The sequence below is a fragment of the Canis aureus genome, chromosome 34, assembly GCF_053574225.1.
Source record: "Canis aureus isolate CA01 chromosome 34, VMU_Caureus_v.1.0, whole genome shotgun sequence".
In the NCBI taxonomy this organism is placed as follows: domain Eukaryota; kingdom Metazoa; phylum Chordata; class Mammalia; order Carnivora; family Canidae; genus Canis; species Canis aureus.
Genome location: NC_135644.1, coordinates 27,065,884 through 27,085,296, shown reverse-complemented (window position 1 = coordinate 27,085,296; position 19,413 = coordinate 27,065,884). Strand labels below are relative to the sequence as shown.

Genomic DNA, 19,413 nt, shown 5'->3' with positions numbered 1-19,413 from the left:
TGTGGGAGGAAAAGCATAAAGCACGCCAATCCCAAACAATAACACAAATCATCTACAAATCACACTACAAATGTCCTCTTGTTCTGGCTCTAAAATAATATTCGCTATGACAAGCAAATAAATGTCGAGTATCCTTGAAGAATAACCTATTCCAGACACTCGAATATGTGAGAAAGGCAGGTATGATAGTTTAGTAATTCTGGAGAAAGGCAATGGGATATCAGCTGGTTCCCAAGATCCCCAATCTCCCAGTGGAACAAAACTAGGCCACACGCCCCAGACAACTGATAAACTCGGGGGACACCGTGGAGCAGAAAAAACAGGGAAAGCCATACAAAGCTGAGAAAAAGATAAATGGTGACAAAACCGAGAAGTAGGGAGGAGCATGGAGATACAGCAGATCCCCTTCTCTGGGGGGTTTCCAAGTTCTCAAACAGATATTAATCTTTGGATTTAGGGATGAGAGATGTGAATTTCCAGGAATTTCTCCAGAATTCTCCCAATTATAGCTATTCTTAAAATACTTCCAAATATTCTTTACTCCCTCTTATGAGGATATCTTTTTTAAAATGTCACATAAGTAAGAAATAATGGTATTTACAAAGAATTGTAGCCTATAACAAATACTCAAACGCTAGAAAATGCCAGTGAACATTATTGGGTAGTATGCCAAGAGCTGGCCAAATCCAGCCCGCAGTCTGTTTTGGTAAATAAATGTTTTATTGGAACACAGCCCCACTTGTTCATTTTACGTATAGTCCATGGCTGCTTTCATGCTAAAACAGCAGAGCCGATGGCTTTGTCAGAGTCCATATGCCTTGCAAAGCCTAAAATATTTACTATCTGGCCCTTCAGAGAAAAAGTTTGTTGACCCTTGCAATAACTTGCATTTGAATCTTATGAGGAGGGTTTTAACAGCACTGCATAAAATCACATGTTGAAATTGCCATTTTATAGACTTCTCCTGCTTCAGAAACGTATTTCTTGGAATACCACGCGCAGGCTTTGTATACAATATGCTATGTATATAAACTTATTTTATTTGCAAGGATGACTCACCAGTAGCAGCAGACAGGGCCACAAACACATATTTATAACATAGCAACAGCTACACGCAATCACAACCAATTCTTTCCTCTGTACGCCGACCCAGTCCTGGCTCTGGGAAATGTCATTCTTAGCCTCCACTCCACAGGCTAGGGTGCAACTTGACATCCGCGGATTCCTTCTATCTACCCAGTGTTCATGGTTTCATTCTCACAGGAGAAGTCCACACATTTTCCCATTTACCTGATTTCTTGACCGATTGCTTTGGGGATCTGGAAAGACACAAATTTCCCAAGAAATCCTGGGCAGGAACCCTGCCATGGAAATAACTATTCTCTTCAAGTGTATAGACAGACACTGAGTAGAGATCAACCCCCCTGGCCTTGTAAGGAACAGAAGAAAAAGAGTTGAGGACAGGAGGCAGAAAGTGGGAAAAACAAAGTCTTCAGGATGTTTTCAGGCAAAGATTAAGGTCTGTCTCAAAGTCTGGAGAGAAAAGCAACCAAAGTGGAGATAAGATGAGGATGAAAATTCCTAATGCTATGGCCTCAGTGATAGGTTTAAGGCCCAAATATCAAAGCACCTTTCTCCTTCCAGAATTTAAGTGCTAATTTGGCTGAGATGAGAGATATTCACTGTGAATTATGACAGGAGTGAGTGTAATGAAGCACCAAACTATTCCTGAATATAACCTGCTTATAGTTTATAGTCTCAAACACCCTCATCTGAAGTGCCTGGATGGCCCACCAAAATCCCATTTATCCATCTGTCCAGCCAAAGATTCATTTATTTGTGCCACGAATACAAAGCATAAGGACCAAGGGTAAAACGCAAGGGAACAAAAGCCGTGGTATGCAGCAGCACCAAAAGGGTTCCAGGCTTAAATCAAAGGGTCCTGGGTCGAATCCCAGCCCTGCCAATCATGTAATCTTGGGCCAACTGTCTGAGCCTCAGTCTCTCACAGGCAAAATGGCCATCATGACTTCCTTGCAGAGTTGCCACATGTGAAGTCCACAGCATATGGTGGGTGCTAATAAATGGTAGCTATTATCATAAACAATATTAATGGAGCAGGTATAAGAAGAGGAGACAGTGATGAAGACAGAGAATCACACGGGTTGACATTATGTCGAGTCATTTGAAAATGTTATAATTTGACCATTTTGACTCATAAAAATAGCAATTTTTAAATAAATATTATAAAGGGCTCTGTAAGGAAGCCTGAAAGGAGACAGCATGAAAGACTAATACCCCATCCTCATTCCCCAACTGGTGGCAGCTTAGAAGAAATCCAGACACCAGATGGGAAGGCTGCAGACTAAAATAGAATACCCCTTAGTCAACTCCTCACTAGAGAGGAGGTGTGACTTCAGGGAAGAGAAGAGTCAACAAAAGACAGACAAACACACACACCTCACTCCTAGGTAGCCCACGTAACTCTCTGCTTCTCTCTTTCCTTCGCCGTTTCTGCCCTGTCCTTTCCTTTCATTACTGCTGTCCCGAGGCAAAGCCCAGTGGTGTCTTATTAACTAGTTTGGGAAGGAAATGGCATTTCTGCTCAGCTGATGTTACCAATTACACAGCAAGCCTTTGGTAGGCCTTGTAGGGCAGCTGGTAGCTCAATAAAGAAATCCAATGGATTTGGGGTGCCTGGCTGGCTCAGTCAGTTAAATAGCCAACTCTTGATTTCAGCTCAGGTCTTGATCTCACAGTCGAGAGATTGAGCCCATGCTGGATGTGGAGCCTACAAAAAAAAAAAAAAAAAAAAGAAAGAAAGAAAGAAAAAAGAAATCCAATGGATCTGTTGCATTTTCCCTGTTATTTTTAATATCTTCCCTAATTAACCACAGGTGTTAATTTTTTCAAGTCCTGTTAACCCTCACCCAGCTAATGAGTCTGTGGTTGATCAATGTCATCATGTCAGTTCCTGGATGAGATCCGAGTTTCAAGCCACCCCACTCGCCCAAACCCAAGTAGCTCTATTCCAGCTATCTCTAAATCTCCAAAGGGTTCTAGGTGAGAAATCAGAACACCTAGTGTACAGAGGGATGAATAACAGAAAGAGGTAAGAATGGAGGAACATGTCATTTCTTCCACCCTCCCAACCCATGTTCTCAAAACAGAATTAGACTTCCCAGGTAATTAGATTGCCTTTCTCAGTCTGTTGGGTCAGCTTTCATGAAGGTAAATCCAATTCCTGCAGGACATCGGCAATCCCCATCCCCATGTTTCATCTGTTGTCTCAAAGCAATGTGGCAATCCTTGATGATTACCTTCACACAGAAAACTATGGAGGCTTTCATCAGCTGATGATCTCAAAGCACTTTTTACAAGAGTTCGAGTTCGCAGGGATGCCTCCCACGTGGGCCAGAACCAGATTTTCTGGTTTTCTAATGGGGTGTCTGGCATTTTGTTTCTCCTGAACTTCACTCTGGAGTTCCTGTGTTATATGCTCACTAGATTGACATTAGCAAAGCTTCAACAGGGAAGCTTCTTGGAAGCAGGGACTCTGTGTGTCCAATATCCTGCTGGACCTCCACAACCTGGTCTAGCATCACACCAGACCGATTTAAATGTTTGTGGAATGAATGAAGCTTAAAACTAGAAAACAGGGATCCCTGGGTGGCGCAGCGGTTTAGCGCCTGCCTTTGGCTCAGGGCGCGATCCTGGAGACCCGGGATCAAATCCCACATCGGGCTCCCGGTGCATGGAGCCTGCTTCTCCCTCTGTCTATGTCTCTGCCTCTCTCTCTCTCTGTGTGACTATCATAAATAAATAAAAATTAAAAAAAAAAAAACTAGAAAACATCTAAAGCATTCATAATTTCAAGCTCATAAACTTACTAAAGAAAACTTCTCTCTCACTAAATGGCTAAGTGTCTACCCTAGACTTTAATTTAAAACAGTACAAAATGCGCTAAATACTCTTGAGTGGGACAGACCAACACACACACACAAAATAAACATATAAAATATTGTAGAAAAACTACTGTTTCATAAAAGCAGTCTTAACTTTAGAATGGTAGTAAGTTTTCTTAATACATTTATTAACTAAACAGCTCCAAACTTAAGGTTAAGTTTTTCAAAATTGTATCTACAGAAATTTCCAGAAACACTGATAGGGCTACTACAAAACCAGGGTACCAAAATAAATGAAGAGAGAACTAAAGCTTTTAAAAACCATTCTTCCAAAGCCCTCTTGAAAATATTTATGTCAACTACCAACCTAAATAAAATTTTTACCAGATCACTCTCCCTAATTAAGGTTTACCAAGAATAAACGGAATAAAAAGCAACCAACATTCTTTGTCTGTTTGGCTTAATAGATTATTTGCCCATAGGCATACTGGCATTTCTGAGGCTAGGAGGGGGAAAATGTTTGCCCCGTGCGCAGAAAGAACAAAGTAACAAAAAAAAAAAAGACCCAGTAAAGTTTTAAAAAATTAAAGTGAGGGATCCCTGGGTGGCGCAGTGGTTTGGCGCCTGCCTTTGGCCCAGGGCGCGATCCTGGAGACCCGGGATCGAATCCCACATCGGGCTCCCGGTGCATGGAGCCTGCTTCTCCCTCTGCCTGTGTCTCTGCCTCTCTCTCTCTTTCTCTCTCTCTGTGACTATCATAAATAAATAAAAATAAAAAAAAAAAAAAATTAAAGTGAGCAACATTTTTATGGCTTTCTTTTTTTGTTGTGACTGTATGCATACGTGTACATATACCACATAGTCATAATTACGTCAGGCGAGCTATGCACTTTATAAGCAGTTGCCAGTCCTATAATGAGTCATCTGAAAAACTAATCTGCAACTTCTTAAAGAGAAACACAGCCAGCCACTTAATTATCTTCTAGTTTTATAATAATTGGGAACAACCCTTCCATACTAGTCAACAAATACTTGCTGACTGATGAACAGTGAGATTAATTTGAAGATGAAAATCAAGAATCCAGGTACCTCGGTCTACCAGAGACTGAGCAGCCTTGAACATTATACTTCTTCCAACTCTGTTCCATCATGCTGATGGGATTATTGCAGTCATCAATGTATGGTGGAGAAAACACTGAAGTGAGGAGCTAGACATCCCTGTGCCACAGCTGTGTGGCACTGGCAAGTCACTTATCCTCTCTAGCATCCATTCTCCCTAATAATACATTGAGAGTGGTGGCCCAAGTTGCTATGTTTCCCTCCAGCTCAAAAATTCTGTTTAGATATTTCTTTTACAATCGCTAGCAGGATTCCTCAAGAATTATGCCAAAGAGAAAGGCTATGTCTTTAATTAAAAATGGTTTTCCAATCTACCCCTGTACTGAGATGGCACACAACCCACTCATTAAAAAAAAAAAAAGTAAAAATAACATTTTTCATTTAATTTAGCCAATTGGTTCTTAACTCATACACGTTTGCTTTTAATTTAATTTGCTTACCAATAATATGTTTGCCAACTGAAGGATAATTGAGTAAGAAAATGCACAAAAAGAAGTAGAACAGTAGGGGGGGTATCTATCAAGAAGTTTCTCAAGAGGCATGAGAATATTCCCTGTTCCCAGGACAAGGAATCAAGATAAACAAAACTAAAGTCATCAAGTCCACTTCACCCACCACTCCAAACCTGCCAGTCTTCCTTTATGTCATATCTCATGCAATGGAACCACCAATGAACCCTGATGACACAGTTGGAAACTGAGAGGTTCACCTTAAAAACCCCACCATTGCCTTTGTCTCAGCTCCAATGATCTCCAACCAGCAATATTTCCAACCGCTTCTTTGGTGATCTCCTCTGGGTACCTGCCAACAGTTCAATCAATACCACTGAGCTCTTTCCTCTGCTTGACCATCAATGGCTCTCCTAAGCATGAGCAGATTCTTGATTTCCATGACCTGGCCTGTGTCCTCTCCAACCTCATTCAGTTATCACCCTACAAGTACTCTGACCCTAACTGTGCCATATAGCACCCTGAAGACACCACAATCTTATTCACCTCCTGCCTTTACCCTTGTCCCCACGAAATGTCTTTTTTCCATCTGTCAAATCCCTATGGTGCAGGATCAGGTCACCAATCACCCCTGATAGAAGCCTTCCCTGAAGCCCCCATGCCTACACCCTGTCTGGAGTAAATGCACCATCTGTTGTTCCAAAACTTAATTTCCATGGCACCTAAAAAGTACATTTTTTTTTTTAATTTCAATGCTTAGTGAGTCTGTGATTCCTTAAAGATAAGGAGCATTTTTTTTTTCATCTCTAAAACATCAAGGACAGTCTTATAAACAATAGGTCCTTAATAAATGTTGATGGATGAATGGGTGAACCCTGATAATGGATGCAAAGCATAAGATGGATTCTCCAAAGGAAAAACGAACAATAAAAATTGAGAAATAATTATGCTAATGGAAAAAAAGAGGTAGGCCTACCAGAATCCACTTTTAGTGTTGTCATGGCTTTTAATTCAAGGCAAAAAAAAAAAAAAAAAAAACCCTCCTCAAATTCTAAATTATAGAAACTAAGAGAGAACTAAAGTGTTTCTTATTTCATACAAAAAGATAATGGGAAGATCCCTGGGTGGCTCAGTAGTGGTTTAACGCCTGCCTTCGGCCCAGGGTGTGATCCTGGAGTCCTGGGATCAAGTCCCATGTCAGGCTCCCTGCATGGAGCCTGCTTCTCCCTCTGCCTGTGTTGCTGCCTTTCTCTGTGTGTCTCTCATGAATAAATAAATAAAATCTTTAAAAAAAAAAAAAAAGAAAAGACAATGGGTAAGCTAAACATATACACCAAGCCATAGTTTCCCACTGACTTATGTACATACACAGGGAACTATTCCCTACTCCAACACTTTAGAACATCATATTTTTCTAAATTATATACATAAAAAAGTAACTTGAAAATTGCAGTTGAATACTATGATAACACTGTAATACTATCAGAAACTGAGATGCGGTCAGTAAAATATAAGAAGACACTTCATCTTATAAGAAAAACATGCGTTTTTTATCCCCGAAAATTCTTCCCAAGGTGGTCCCTTAGAGCCAAGCCCCTGTACAATTCCCAAAGCTAGCCTTTCACTCCCTGGCCTCCTTTCAGATGTCTCCAGTCAAGGCGCTGGGGGCCAGAGTTGGCAAAAGAGGAGTTCTTCTTACCATGACAGTGCTATCTTCTTAATGGTTATTCCACATCCCACTGCTGATTCCCTACCCCCTCAGCCCCAATCTTTTTATACCACAGAGCAGGAAGAAAAAAAACATACATAAACTGCTATATAATGTAACTGAGCTTAATTTAATGATATAAAGAAGGCAACAGAAAGGAGGAAATGGTCAAAGTTGAATATTAAAGAAAAGAGAAGGAAGATCCAAGGAATACTTGCCTATTAGTAGTACTCACTGGCTGGGCTTACTTTAAGTTTACGCATGAAATTGCTTAATGCATGAGTCATTTTAAATCAAGACTGTATTGATTCATTTAATATGTTCAAGCAAACCTGCAATGTAGATGACCTAGAAGTCAGGAGATGCAGATGATTCTCCAATCCAAAGAATGGGTGTGGCATATATATTCTAGAAAAACCAAAGACATAATAAAGTATGTGTTTGGAAAAGAAAAATTTTTTTAAGATTTTTTTTTTCTTTATGAGAGAAAGAAAGAAAGAGAAAGTCTGAGTGAGAACATGAGCATGGGAGAGCAGAGGGAGAGGAAGAAGCAGGCTCCCCACTGAGCAGGACCCCTGGACCTGATGACCACACATAAAGGTAGATGATGAACTGACTGAGCCACCCAGGTGCCCCTGGAAAAAATTTAAATCCTGTCGAGAAGGTGAGATAATTTATCAAAATTGAACACAGGTTTTAAATAAAAAAAAAAAAAACAAGTTTAGAATGTACTATTCCAAAGGCTTCTGTGACACAGTCAACAAACACTGGTGCCCACTGGGGGGCTGGTCCAGGAGCTCAGCTTCTACCCTCACCCAGTGCACTGGATGACTGGGAGCCCGACCTTCAGCTTCTACCTCAATGATCTTAGCTGTAAAATCAGTCTTATATGCTGATGGTTTCTTTTTGGGGTGATGAAAATGGCCTAACATTGGATAGGTGACAGGTATACCACTCTGTGGATTTATTCAAAGCCACTGAATTGCACACCATGAAAGGGAGGGATGTTACAGTATATGAACTAACTCAACAAAACCATTTTGAAAAAAAAAAAATTAGTCTGAAAACTCTTAGGACTTTTTCTATAAAGCTTAAGAACCTGAGTAAGTGTATCCTGTGCTATTTACAATGTAGACATATTGTGTCTCCCAACTCATTTTTATGGACAGAGCTGAAGCTCTGGAATCCCACCGTTCAGTTTGGGAACTGAACCTAAGTCTGTCATTTCCTAGGCTCCGGAATCTTGAGCATGTTACTGTCTGAGTCGTAGTCCTCACCTACCTAACAGATGAGCAGACCAAATCTGCTCAAACTGATGCTAACTGGCAGAAAATTAAAACAGAAGGGGCTCTCAGAAAGGCCATGCCAGCTGTACAGAGAAAACTAAAGGGAAGACACAGAAGCAGAAAAGATATGGCAAGCGAAGAGTAGAGACTGAGGCCAGCCTACCTCGATTAGGGCAAATCCCTCTGGATTCCTCTTTTGGGTTCCAAGGATGCTTTGGGGTCAGACCGATATGGGGTAGGAGGGTAAGAGAGGTCTGCTCCCAGAAGCATGTGCTGCTATTATTATCAGACTACATTACGTATGACACCTAAATTTCTGGATCCCTTACCCAAGTAATTTTTATTTGAGGAACCACAAAACAGATTTTCTATACTTTTAATCACCTCAAGAGTCATTAAGCATTCAGTCCACTAATGGAATTATTTGGACTGCTATTAATTAGAACACATAGTTTTGCACCAGGATTCATTTTTTGTAGATTAATTCTATATAATAAAACATGCCTGAAGTTGATTGTGTTAGCAGCAGACTTTTCATCGCAAGCCTCAAGATTCCACACCTGTGATTTAATTTACATCAGCACAAGTTGAAACATCAGCTTTTCGATCATTTGTGATATCGCAACTCTTAAGAAACAACTTACCCGACAATGAATACAAACAATCTATATTTACCATCAATAACCCAAATTCCCAACTGGGCCAGAATTTGTAATGTGAAATTCATTCCTCATAGTGGTTTTAATAACACCATTCTCACTTAAAAGGGGCTCTATGTGATCAAGTAACTGACCCCTTCAACATATATACTGTGTATCTATTTGGGTACATGTGTATGTACACATGTGCGCGCACACACACACACACACACACACACACATTTTAAAACATACCAACATTATGCTGCACAGGTTTCTACCCTGGAAAAACAAGAGCTAAGGAGGACTAGCGACAGTCGTCAGCTCTGCCCTCACCCAGGCAGTAGAAGCTTCAGAGCAAACTAAATTGTCACACTCCAAGACCCCGGAGGGACCCACAGTGTCACAAAGTAGTCTCCCCGCCAGGCACAGAAGCACTGAGTGGGGACTGCTGTCTGCAGGCGCCACACAGTGAGCTGAATACCACGGCGTGGAGAATTCCTTCAGGAAGACGATGGGACCAGGAAAGCCCAACCCGGGATTCACAGGAAATAAAACACGAGCGACCGCCTGTTTACCATCCGCACTGTCAACAATTCTGAGAAAACTCGTGCTTGAGCTTCAGGTCACTAAACCCTCATCCATTTTATAAATATTTGTCTCCCTGATTTGGATTTTTTTTTACTTTTTTAGATCCCAGAGGGAAATGACAATGTCCTAGAAGTTTTAGGATGGCTTATTTTGTAAAATCAGCAGGAAGGAAAAGGCTGGCTTCTGCTAGCTCTAATTCTGAAAGCAATAAGTATTGAGGGAGGAAACTCCTAGGTAATCATTTTTTTAATAAAATTTTAGTTGTTTCATGAGCAGCGTTTTTGTTGGTTCTACCAGCATTGCGGTGCAGTCAGGTTTATTTTAAGACAACACGCTCTAGCATAAACTCGACAGAGTCTCCGAGAACTCACGACCAAAATTTAAACTGGTTTAGCAAAACACTGAGATGTCCTTCCATCATTTTTCACTTCAGATGTAGGAAGAATAGATCAAATACATGTTTAGAAACTCTTTTAAATATAATTTTGTAGGAAGTTCTCTAGCTTGCACGCGCGCACACACACAAAATGCTTTCACTTCTACTTCAGAGTTATACTCAACTTCTAATGCCTTTGGCAAAGGCAAGATCCAATATGTAAGGTAATTAAGGGGAAAAAAAGGCAAATAAATATGAATATTCCACGGAAGTAGTATGCCAGGTTTGGAAAAAGCTTCCAAAACTTCTGTATATGAATATGTTCTCTTTCTAAAGGGAGAGAGTGGTTTGCAACTATAGGGTTTTTTGGTACATCAAACATCAAGAATGTAAGTATCTCACACCCACATGTGTCATTTTTCAAATACAGTATGATTTATGGATACATATTGTATGAACATACATTTAATCCAGATTTAAAATGCGACTGCAACCTTTAATGCAGGTCCTATTATGTTTCATAGGAAATGACCAGCACTCCATACCCTACCCCAGTCATACCTTCTTCTTCCCCTACTTGTAGCTAAAACTTAGAATTAAGACAAGGGGCCTACGTTAGAACCGAGGCCCGGCAATTCGCTATCTTATAGCCTTAGGGGCATTCATTTAGTGGGCCACATTTCCTCAAACTATAGAATTAAGATTAAAAAAAAAAAAAAGTTGTGCCTGCCTCAGAGTTATTAGAAGGACTAGAAGAGTGAAAATATGTAAAGCACTGAGAACAGAACCTGACATACATGTACCATTAAAGAGTAAGCCACTATTGCTGATGCTGTTGCTACTACTACAACCATTATTTTAACTTTTGTGATACTCATTTCCTTCCTTTTCTTTTTTTTTTTAAGATTTTATTTATTTGGGATCCCTGGGTGGCGCAGGGGATCCCTGGGTGGCGCAGCGGTTTAGCGCCTGCCTTTGGCCCAGGGCGTGATCCTGGAGACCCGGGATCGAATCCCACGTCGGGCTCCCGGTGCATGGAGCCTGCTTCTCCCTCTGCCTGTGTCTCTGCCTCTCTCTCTCTCTCTCACTGTGTGCCTATCATAAATAAAAAATAAAAAAAAATTAAAAAAAAAAAAGATTTTATTTATTTATTCATTCATAGAGATGCAGAGAGAGAGAGAGTAGCAGAAACACAGGCAGAGGGAGAAGCAGGCTCCATGCAGAGAGCCCGACGTGGGACTCGATCCAGGGTCTCCAGGATCACACCCTGGGCCGCAGGCGGCGCTAAACCGCTGCGCCACCGAATCTGTCTCCTTCCTTTTCTTTTTTTTTTTTTTTTTTTCTCTCCTTCCTTTTCTTAATAGTTCTTACCTTTTAACAACTAAAAACTATAGTTACTTTGGCTTGTCTTTGAATTCCCTTCTTTTCTCACTCTAGAAGACATAACAGAAGCCGTAGGGGAGTGTGGTGCTGAATCTGCTCTAAAGTATGTCAAAACTCCTTTACCTCAAATAAATAATAAACGACCTGTGATACTCACAATGGACTGCCATCTAGCTCTGCCCACGGCAGAACTGAAAATCAATGGTAAATGCAAAGATCCCTTAACCAGTAGGGCTTATTGACAGACTCAAGAAAAAACTTCACACTGATAACGACTTTGCAGATTCTATCCTTCAAGGGTTATCTAGGGAGGAGAAAACTGAACGCAAATCACCACCAACCAACCAGCCAATGACACCTTTAACTTAATATACAGTGCTAGGGATGTCTGGGTGGTTCAGCCGTTGAGCGTTCAGGGCATGATCCTGGGATCCCGGGATCGAGTCCCACATGGGCTCCCTGCATGGAGCCTGCTTCTCCCTCTGCCTGTGTCTCTGCCTCTCTCTCTCTCTCTCTCTCTCTCTGTCTCTCATGAATAAATTAAAAATCTTAAATAAAATAAAAACAAATAAAAAATAATAATAAAAAGTGTTTATTTATCAAAAACACTATGGAGCCATTTATACAATAATATCTAAAAATGAAAACCAAAGAGTTCACATCTGGAACTCACCCAAGTCCTTTATTTTTTTTTTTTTTTAAGATTTCATTTATTTATTTGACAGAAAAAGAGCATGCACAAGCAGTGGGAGAAGGAGAAGCAGGCCCCCCGCTGAGCAGGGAGCCCAAGGCGGGGCTCGATTCCAAGACTCTGAGATCATGACCTGAGCCAAACGTAGACACTTAATGGACTGAGCCATCCAGGCACCCCACTCAAGTCCTTCAAAGATATAAAATTAACATGGTTGTGGCCTGATATTTAGAAAAAGACAAGGTGGCACAATAGTGTAAATGTCCTATTTTAAGGGCCATTCAATCAATATTAATTGAATATTAATCATTGAGGAATCCTATTTCCTCAGAACAGTATCTCTAGTTTGCCATCTAAATAAAAATTATACTAGGAAAGGCCACATACCTTTTTTTAAAAAATGCCTATCATAGAAGTTTTACATAAAGGACACAGTTTGTCCATGAACCTCATTTTGCCATCCTTAGTCGCAAGAGAAAAGAGACCATGCTTGAGATGCTATGGCCACTGGCCCCTTGCCATGGCCTGGAAGTGGCCTGGGAGGAAGAAGTCTGTAGCCAGAATCCGTGAGACCACTATAATCCGCATGGAGCTTCCAAAAGGGAAGGAAACCAGATTGCACCTAAAATCAGATCTGCATCTCCTAACCCTGGCATGGTGCCTGACACAGGGCTTGCACACAAGGGAGTGGGACTGTCTCTCCTCTGCCACAGAGCCTTCCAGGTGCCCCCACGCCCCACCACCAGCATTCTGCTGGGTCTAGATACAGAGCTCCCCACGCTCAAATATCTGTTCTCTTCCCGTCACGTACCAGATATCAAAAAGTCAAAGTAACTTAGATTATAAACTTACAGGAAACAGACCATACTAGGGCACTGGATCACCTCTCTTTTGAATTCCCTGAACTGCTTTTCTACACCACTCAAATAGCATTTCTTTTCTTTCTCTTCTCTGGAGACGGTCAGAGCTCACCTTGTCTTGAGTCCTGAAACAGTAAGTTCCTAAAGTGAGGTCTCCTGCATACAGCCTTGCCTGCATGGCCTAGGGTCGGAGGAGAGGCTTTACTCAGAGAATGGGCTCAGAAGGCACAGAGAGCATGATTGGGACTAAACCAACCTTCGCCACTCTCCAAAACAAGGTACCTTGGGGGAAAACAATTTTTTTTTTTTTTTGCTACTAATTTTGGACATGGAAATTCAAAGATGTTTGAATTTTTTTGGGGGGGGAGGACTACAGCATTATCTCAGTGACAAGTGACTATTCTCCTGCTTCCTAAGCAGGTCTATCAAACTTTAAGGCTAGTAACCCTTGGATACACTTTATATAAATTAACAATTTCTATTGTCAAAAACTCAAACTAAGCCAGACAAATAGGCTTGGAAACTACCAGCCAACTTCGTTCTGTGAGTAATCATTAAGTTTTAATCAGATGTGGTCCAATTTCTGGAACAGCGAGCATGAAGAAGGGATCATCAAGGAAAATGGGCAAAAGTGGAGGCAGGAGGAGAGGGAGGAGGATGAGGACCAGGAGGAGGAGGAGGAGGAGGACGAGGAGCAGACGGGAGGAGGAAGGAGGAGAACAAAAGAACCGCCCCCCAAGCCAGTCATGTAAGGCAGACTCTTGACTGAATACTTCTGCCCCTCTCTGCAGCTGTTGTCTCCTGCAGTTGGCATGAAGCGCTGCCAGTCTGGGACCGGCTTCCAGTGAGGACAGCATTGTTTTATTGGCTACTTAGGCAGTGCACACACCATTAATGGAGTTTTTATCTCTCCATTTTCCTGTCAGTACAGAACCAGCCAGTCTGACTCTGTTATTATCATTAAGAAAGCTTTTTTTCTCCCCCCCTCCCCACACACATCTTTAATCCAAACAACATCTGGGAACTTCAGCCTCTATCATATAAAAGGGAAACAGATTTAGAGGTGGGGGTGGGGGGGGTGAGACAGTTGCATCCACACTGAACAACAACCAAATTCCAACAGCCAAACTTCTCTGGAGCCACTCAGTATCTCCAAAGTGCTCTTCACTTCAAAAAGGCAAAGGTATTTCCCACCGCATTGCTTTAAACGCCCTCTGGACCTTTGCTACATGAAAATAATATCATTTTGACATGTAGCTTTTGTAAAAAAAAAAAAAGGGGGGGGGCGGTGAGGGGGAGTTTATTGCTGCTTCCTTGGGGAGCAAGTTCCATTGTGAAACCAAAGTCAGGAATAATATTTAGGGAATGCCTGGGTGGCTCAGCGGTTGAACGTCTGCCTTCAGTCCAGGGCGTGATCCTGGAGGCCCAGGATCGAGTCCCACGTCGGGCTCCTGACGCATGGAGCCTGCTTCTCCTTCTGCCTGTGTCTCTGCCTCTTTTTCTCTCTGTGTCTCTCATGAGTAAATAAATAAAATCTTCAAAAAAAAAAAAGGAATAATATTTAAAAGAGGATTTTTAGAACACTGTATTTCTTTTTCAAAAATGAAAAAAAAAAGACCCTTCATGACACATACCAAGCAAGTACATCTCTAGTGTACAAACTAATAGGAAAAAACTGGCGCCATTAAACCCAGAAAATATGTCCCCTTGTAACAGACAGCTGTCTCCTCTGTAGTTTAAATGTGCTTTTTGCTTAGATCACTCCGTGAGTCATGGAATCAATACAGGAAAATGCACAGAGCCAGCCACACTGCAGATTCACGCGGCAGAGCAGGTTCAAGCCACAGGGCTCCGCTGTCCCGGTCCTGCCTCTGGCATCTGCACCGGTGGGGGTGCGGGGTCGGGGGCCAGGGGTTCACCCTACTCCATGCCTCAACATGCCTCAGGGGGTCCCCAATGCTGATCTTTTCATCCAATTCCTTCTACATAAGTAGAAACTAAAAGTTACAGACCTCAAAAACGCAGTTGTCAGGCAATCCCTCTTGCTCTGCGCCCCTGTCCTTTCCAAGTTTTCTAGAATGCACCAATAACAACTATACTTAGAAGGGATTTACTTCCCCAGAAATGCCCATCACCAAACAGAAGGCACAATCAGAACGTTTTGGAAAAGCCAAGATGTGAGAGTCAGCAAAGGTTAATAGTTTATTTTTAATTTATCTTTTTGTTTCATTCAGCAAAAAAGAGGGGGAAATCACTGGCTGTCTGCGCCACAGGCTCCTGCTCACTGGAAGCTTTGCCTTAGAGCCCCTTGCAGTCTGTTGTTAATGACGGTCTCAGTAACCTGATCCTCCCACAGTGGGAGACTTGAGTAAGCACTGGCCTCTCTCTGCTCTCGCCTTTCCATTGTCCCACCCCACAGGGCCAGCTGTTTCTGACAGCCAAATTGCTGCGTGCTAAGCAATGAATGCTGTCAGAGAAGGAATTTTCATTTCTATAATGCATAGGCCTCCGTGGACAAATTATACAGCTTATGGTGCTGGCTGCAGGATGCTGCTCCAGGCTTGAAGTCCTGCCAAAATGCAGCCTTTCCTCCCATCTCCCCAGCCCCTAGCTGACGAGACAGTCACTCAAAATGAATCTGAATGGCCAGAGAGAAACCGAACACGTGCTTTCAGGGACAAACAAAACATATGTCAAGAAGAGCTGTCCAGCTACGATCTTCGATTTAATGGCATACAGTGAAAGCTAATTGAGCTAATGTCACACTGTAGAGCCACCTAGCATGGCATCCATTAAGACCTCCTGTAATTTGACACCCTGCAGTGAGCATCCCTGGGGCATCAGCAAAATCACTGGCCCTCTGCTTCTAAGGGATGTCAGACTTACCTAGAAACCATACCAAGAACTTATGGCTTCCTGAAAACCAACGTCGTAACCATCAAGCAACAACCCAGGAGGTTCCGTAACAGTACTCTCTCATGGTAACAAAGGCTCCTCGTAGTGATGCACGGAATTCTTTTGGAGGAACTGTCTGCCTCCCCAACACCACCCCCCACTTCCAGCAACAACCCCTTGACCTGGGTTGGAGCTACGCCCCTTTCTTTCCTGAGTGCTGGGGGTAGAGGGACTAGACCAATCGACACACTGCATTCCATTGGGGGATGTGACCTTGGCTGGTCCAGTCAGAGTGACTCCTGGAATTCTGCCGGAACTGCTAGAAGAGAAAGTCTGATTTTCTCATTATACTCGAACCTGAGAGAATATGCCACAGCCATTTTACTACCATGGATGGAGAATCTGACTAAGATTGGAGGCGGCAAAGAAAGAATTAGAGGGAAAATAACAGGGTCCCAGGGACACCTGCTTGAATCCTGGGTCAACCCAGATCTAAAACCTGCCCTACTCTAGGCTCCTGAGGATGGCAACCCTCGTATTCTCATCTTACTAAGGCCAGTCTGGGCTTTCTGTCACTTGCAAATGCAAATTAACAGATGAACCATCATTCCATCCTAAGAACACCCACCGGTTAGCACAAACACATATGTTATACCTTACCATGTAAGCAAGAAAAAGTTTTTGTATTTTTGGTTGTTTCCTGTGAGAACTTACTCTTTCACTTTTCCCTTCTAGTTCTTATACCCTAACGGGAGCCAAAATATGCAAAGCATCACCCTGATTTTGCCCCTTCGGCACAGTGAGTATAAATCTGCAACCTGAATTCAAGGAGAGTGGAGAAAACTAAATGCATGACCTGCACTTTCTTTTTGGTGTCTTAGATCTAAACATGACCTGGCCCATGTGGCACAGAGGAAGCGGAGCCTGGCTAGCAAGGCTCCACCAGCACTGTATCGACGATGCCATCTCAGAGAAAGGCCAGGAAATCATCGGAGCCCTGACCAGAGGATGGAGGGGGACACCTGCTCTTCCGTAGGGGTTCAGGTCAGCCAAAGCACAAGCACCTGCAGGCTGCAAGCCGCCAAGGCCATCACGCGCGCCACATCCCGCAGCCACCCGCTTTATCATTAACTACTGTCTGGCCAACAAGGGCAGGGTTCGGTTCAAGAACACCGGGAACTTTAAGGCAGGAGGCAGATCCAGAACCATGGTGGGCTCACAGCCACTCACTACAACTATAAATATCCTCCTGGCTGCCGGCCTGACAGCAACCACAATTCCTGCTCCCTTGTTGGTAATAGCACTGCAGGCCTTCTCCACCTCCATCCCCCCCCTACCCCCCGCCAGAAATTCAGCACAACCAGCAGCAGCAAAAATTATGAAATGTGTGCAAGAGCTTACTCAATCCCCAGGCAAGCCTTGTTTCCCCACCCTCCTCTCATCTGTACCTGACTCCTGGGCCCCAAAGATTAAAATGAGACTTTAAAGTTGAAACTCATATGATTAAGATCTCAGTTTGGCGCTTAGAAAATACTGTGGGAAAAGGGTCAAAATCACAAAAGATGGGAGAGAGGCAGGAAGGAACAAGATCAGCCCACTCTCATCCCCTTTGCATCATGATGATCATTAGGTTTGAATCCCAGGCCCCGAGAGTCATTCTTTTATTGGAAGATATGAAGGAGCACGGTGCCCTGACTCTTCCCTCTCTGGTGCAGAACGCAGCACAGGAAGCCCACTAAAACTGCTTAGACAGGGAAATCATGTAAATGAATGACGCACTTGTCTTGCTGTTTCTCAAGGACAATAAAAAAAAAAAATCCAAAATTCTCAAGACTGATTTAGGCTTGATGGTTGAAGATCCACCCAAAACCTAAATCAGAGCTCTCCCTTGTACTTTACGAGGGATCATTCTAGGGAAATATCTTCTGTTACAGCCCCCATGGAAGCACAGAAACCACAATGATCCAAATGCTGAGGAAGACCCTGGATAAGATCTTTTGTACCATTTCATCGTCCATACCTGGCACGACCCATAGAGCTGGCATCTCAACATGCCATGTCCCTAGGATGCATGGCTCTCTCTTCCAAACAACTTCTTGACCCGAAGGAAAGGCCAGTCCAGGAAAAAGCCAGCACAAAGTACGGAGGGTATTCTGAACCCTACACCAAGTTCACTGCCTTGCCCCATGCACTTGACCAATCTGTCCTGAGCGCCTACAAGCAGCCAGGGACTGTGTTCAACTCTGGACACATACGAGCAAATGTGACCAAGTTCCTACCCTCATGCAGTTTCCATTCAGGCAGAAAACTCCACATGGAAGGACCTTCACGCATCTAACCACATGTCTTCTGCTTAAGGACCTAAATCTGAGAGTTTCCCTCCATTAGAAGAACACATGCCCCTTTATATAAGGAATTCTTCATCTCATGAACCAAATAACTCTGGAAAAAGTCTTAGCCACTCACAAAAACAAAGTTCAGCATCAGATGATGGCCCAATTTACCCAATTTCTACCACTTTATGCCCCTTCCTTCTTTTTCTCCCTGAAATGATCTGATACACAGAGGGACTTATAAGGAAAATCATTTTAATCCAAAAATGTTGCCTCTCGGCAAGGGTCTGTTCCAAGGCTCATCTACTATGGTTTCTTTTTTCGCCCTGAAAATCAGTGAGGCAGTGTATGAACTGAAGCTTTCCTAGTACAAAAAACAACGTATTTAATCACATCTCTATTATATAAACCAAGTGATACAGAATAAAGCTCTCAGACTTTAACAGTCACAAGATTACTCCTAAAAATATGAATTTAACACTCATTGAACCATATTCTGTAGTCTACCCTCCCACTGACTTTGGAGGCAGAGGCCTTGGACTAAAGAAAAGTATAACTTTACAAAGCTAGCATGATACATGCCTCCATTCAGTAATAGTAAGCGTATTTTTATCCCTGCCATTTTTCTATCTTTCTACAAACAAACCAAATAAAGAACCTGGGCAAATAAAGAACCATACGGCCAGATTATAAGGACTGACATATTCAACACAGCATTACCCAACACACACTGGTCTGTGTCGTAAATCCTGCAAGTTAGGATCTTACTGCAGGGGACTTGGAAACATTGCTCGATACCACTAGAATCCCGGTTTTCCCCTGCAAGGTGAATAACAATAGCAGCCACAAGTTTTTGAACATTTCTCAGGGTACCCAGATAGTGCCAGATTTGCATGTACATTATCACTTGATCCCCCCAACATGGATAACGATGCAACAGGAATTATGATCTCCATTTTACAGACGACAAAACTCAAGGAAGCTATAAGTAATGTCACAGCTGGAAAGTGACAGAATGAAATTCAGATCCACACTTGCCTGAAAGCATCAGGCATTCTTACCCATCCCATTAAAGTCTCTGCGTCATTGGGGGGGCACCTGGGTGGCTCAGTCGGTTAAGCAACAGACTCTTCATCTCTGGCCAGGTCACGATCTCAGGGTTGGGAGATGGAACCTGGT

General features: G+C 42.6%; 1 protein-coding gene and 1 long non-coding RNA gene across 5 annotated transcripts in view; one reads left to right on the top strand and one right to left on the bottom strand.

Annotated features, from left to right (window-relative positions):
• ACVR1 (activin A receptor type 1) overlaps positions 1 to 19,413 on the bottom strand; it is a 127,309-nt gene that overhangs the window by 78,711 nt on the left and 29,185 nt on the right. The window contains exon 1 of one of the 4 annotated variants that reach the window (XM_077883333.1): positions 2,620 to 2,767. The exons of 2 other annotated variants lie outside the window; for them this stretch is intronic. The gene's annotated coding sequence lies outside the window, so the exon portion shown is untranslated. Of the gene's footprint in view, positions 1 to 2,460; positions 2,589 to 2,619; positions 2,768 to 19,413 lie in introns of those variants that run through there. One more of the 4 variants, XM_077883334.1, reaches the window with a different exon arrangement.
• On the top strand, positions 16,065 to 17,440 carry LOC144304691 (uncharacterized). The gene is made up of 3 exons (XR_013371626.1): positions 16,065 to 16,531; positions 16,637 to 16,700; positions 16,783 to 17,440. It is a non-coding gene; the product is annotated as an uncharacterized LOC144304691 (long non-coding RNA).